The sequence below is a fragment of the Schistocerca piceifrons genome, chromosome 4, assembly GCF_021461385.2.
Source record: "Schistocerca piceifrons isolate TAMUIC-IGC-003096 chromosome 4, iqSchPice1.1, whole genome shotgun sequence".
Classification (NCBI taxonomy): Eukaryota; Metazoa; Arthropoda; class Insecta; order Orthoptera; family Acrididae; genus Schistocerca; species Schistocerca piceifrons.
In genome coordinates this window covers 548,529,123-548,532,977 of record NC_060141.1, presented here as the reverse complement: position 1 = coordinate 548,532,977, position 3,855 = coordinate 548,529,123, and positions in this window count along the sequence as shown.

The following is a 3,855-nucleotide window of genomic DNA, read 5'->3' as shown; positions in this document are numbered from 1 at the left end:
GCCGTAGACATCAAATCTAGCAGTTGGTAACAGCACACTGCTGGCCCTTGAAACTGCAGATTGTGCTTCTACACTACGAATAATACATTATTAAATTTGTAGGTGATTAGAGGTATATGGGGTGGGGACTTTACATCACAGAGCTGCTGTCTGTGGCAGAAAAACCTGGATGACAAATACGGATGCTTCATTCCACACAGCTTCATCTCTACGTCGGAATGTTAACGTTCCAATTTCTCAGCGACACGTAAGCAGTTGATTTCCTTGGAAACGTGATCTTGTGTTGTATAAAAGATAGCGTCACGAAGGCCTGAAAGGTAGACAACAGCCTCATTATTAAACACAGCAAAAGTGTAACGCTTCTGGTCCACATGACGGGTTACGTGAGCCATAGTATGTGTACCCAGTGGCACATCCTACCATCACATCAGATGCAAGGCCTGTATAACTGTGAAGAACGCAGTCTGGTAATAATCTTTCTGCTTGGAGCCTCCAAACACTGCTGAGTCATCGTGATGCTGTACTGAAACGACATTGTGCCACTCCCCTTTCACTGTTTACGCGCCTCTCTATCGCCGCATCAAAGTAAGCCGCAACAATGGTCACCGTGCTGACAATCCGTGCTGCTACATACTGTATCTACGTCTACATACATACTCCACACGTCATCGTACGCTGTGTGGCGGTGGGTAACTTTTGCTACAACTAGTTGTTTCCTTTCCTATTCCACTCGCAGATAGAGCGAGAGAAAACCAACTATCTATATGCCTCCGTATTACCCCCAATTTCTCGTACGTTATCTTCGTGGTCACTACGCGAAATGTGCGTCGCCGGCAGTAGGATCGTTCTGCTGTCAGCTTCATATGCCAGTTCTCTAAAGTTTCTCGGCAGCGTTCTTCGAAATGAATGTCTTCTTCTTCCCTCCAGAAATTCCCATATGAGCTCCCGAAGCATATCCTTAACACTTCCATTCTGATCGAACCTACCGTTAACAAAGCTAGCAGCTCGCCTTTGAGTTAAATAGATGTTTTCGTTCAATCCGACATGGTGCGGATCCCAAACACTCCAGCAGTACTCAAGAATAGATCGCACTAGCGTTCTGTTGCGTTCTCCTTTACAGATGAATCACTTTCCTAAAATTCTCCCAATAAGCCGAAGACGATCATTCATCTTCCCTACCACAATCCACACTGAAGCGCCAAAGAAACTGGTATAGGCATGCCTATTCAAATACAGAGATATGCAAACAGGCAGACAACGGTGCTGCGGTCGGCAACTCCTATATAAGACAAGTGTGTGGCGCACTTATTAGATCGGTTACTGCTGCTGCAATGACAGATTATAAAGATTTAAGTCAGCTTTAAAATGGTGCTAAAATCGGCACACAAGTGCTAGGACACAGTATCTCCTAGGTAGCGATGACGTGGGGATTTTCCCTTTCGACCATTTCACCAGGATACCGTGAATATCAGTAATCCGGTAAAACATCGAATCATCCGCATTGCTGCGACCGAAAAAAAGATCCTGTAAGAACGGGACCAACGACGGCGGAAGAGAATCGTTCAAAGTGACAGAAATTCAGCCCTTCCGCAAACTGCTGCCTATTTTCAGTGCTGGGCCATCAAAAAGTGTCAGTGTGCGGACCATGCAACGAAACATCATCTATATGGGCTCTCGGAGTCGAAGGCCTACACGTGTACCCTTGATGACTGCACGACACAAAGCTTAGCGCCTCGCCTGGACCCGTCAACACCAACATTGGACTGTTGCTGACTGGAAGCACGTTGCCTGGTCGGACGAGTCTCTTTCAAATTGTATCGACTGGATGGACGTGTAGGGGTATGGAGACAACGTCATGGATCCATGGACCCTGCATGTCAGCAAGGGACTGTTCATGCTGGTAGAGGCTCTGTAATAATGTGGGGCGTGTACAGTTGTAGTGATATGGGACCCTTGATACGTTTACATACGGCTCTGACAGGCGACATGTAGGTAAGCATCCTGTCTGATCACCTCCATCATGTCTGTTGTTCATTCCAGCTGGACGATACGAGACCCTACACGTCCATAATTGTTACAGAGTGGCTCCAGAAACACTTTTCCGAATTTAAACACCTTCGCTGGCCACCAAACTCCCAGACGTGAACATTATTGAGCATATCTGGGATGCCTTGCAATGTGCTGTTCAGAAGAGATCTCCACCTCCTCGTACTCTTACGGATTTATGGACAGCCTTGTAGGTTTCATGATGTCAGTTCCTTCCAGCACTACTTCAGTCATTAGCCGCGTCCATGCCACGTCCTGTTGCGGCACTTCTGCGTGCTCGCGGGGGCTCTACACGATATTAGGCAGATGTACCAGTTTCTTTGGCTCTTCAGTATATTTCATATCGCTTCGCAGCGTTACGCCCACATATTTAAACGACGTGTCTGTGTCAACAGGACACTGATAATGCTGCATCCGTACATTACGGGTTTGTTTTTCTTACTCATCCGCATTAATTTAGATTTTTCTACATTAAGAGCCAACTGCCATTCATCACACCAACTAGAAATTGTGTCTGTCATCTTATAAACCTATAGTCATTTACCTTCGACACCTTGCTATAAATCACAGCATCATCAGCTAACAACCCCAGATTGCTGCCAACGCTGTCTGCAGATCATTTATGTATATAGAAAATTGCAACGATCCTATCACACTTCCCTGGGGCTCTCCTGATGCTATCCCTGTCTCCGATGAACACTTGCCGTCGAGAATAACGTACTGGGTTCTATTACTTAAGCAGTCTTCGAGCCAGTCACGTATATGGGAGTCTATTCCGTATGCACGTACCTTTGTTAACGGTCTGCAGTGAGGTACCATGTCGAATGCTTTTCGGGAATGTAGAAATAGGAACTCAGCCTATTGCCCTTCATCCATAGTTCGCAGTATACCATGTGAGAAAAGAGCAAGCTGTAATGTCTTGCTGCACAGTAGGTAGTGTCCTGTGACGTGGCTGTATAATCGTGAACAATATCTCTACGTCCTCAGCTGATAGTCGAGTGCAGCTGGTGAGCTACTGCAAGGCGCTGAATTTAGCCCTCCGGAACCCATCGATTCCACATTCGCATGACAGTCATTGAAACCCAACCAACGCGCCGAAGAATATCACAGAATGATAGACTGCAGTGTTGATACGGCGCAATCTGCTGCTATTGAATTACTACATGTGCTTATAGACATTTCGTCTCCTTACACATTGCGTAACACACTCAGATCACAACCAGCCAACATTCAAATGCAATTTCTGAATTAGAAACTCATTGCGCAATATTTCCTTATATACAGAATGTATATAGCCTGGGCACTCTGAGACATGGTTAGATGTGAGTTAATTTCTAACATCCAAACACCATTGCTAGGTATCTAAATGATCAGGCTTGGAATGTTCTGTGACAGTCACCAGGGTGCATTAGCGTTGTTCGTGTTTAATGTTATTATCAGGTCTGGTAGGGAATATAAGCAGCGCGAACAGCGTTAGATTTGGATTCAGCACTGTGAAAGACACGCAGATGCCGAGCACTTGTGTGAGACAGCGTTATCAGCGTTATCAGCCCCTGACAGTGTCTGAATTGGAACTCATTGTGTGTCTCCTTTTAGGCTACTGGTAGAATCATGCAATAACTACATCTGTGGAGCATTCAGATGTGACAGTCAGTTGATGGACTACATGCAAGCGTGAAAGCGGCTGACCACCATAAGGGAGGATTGCCATATTGTGCACTAAGCACATAGTAAGCCCTTCACATATCCGCAACTAACGGGCACCCTGTAACATTCTGTGCGCCACTGATTGGAGACTAGCAGCACCCG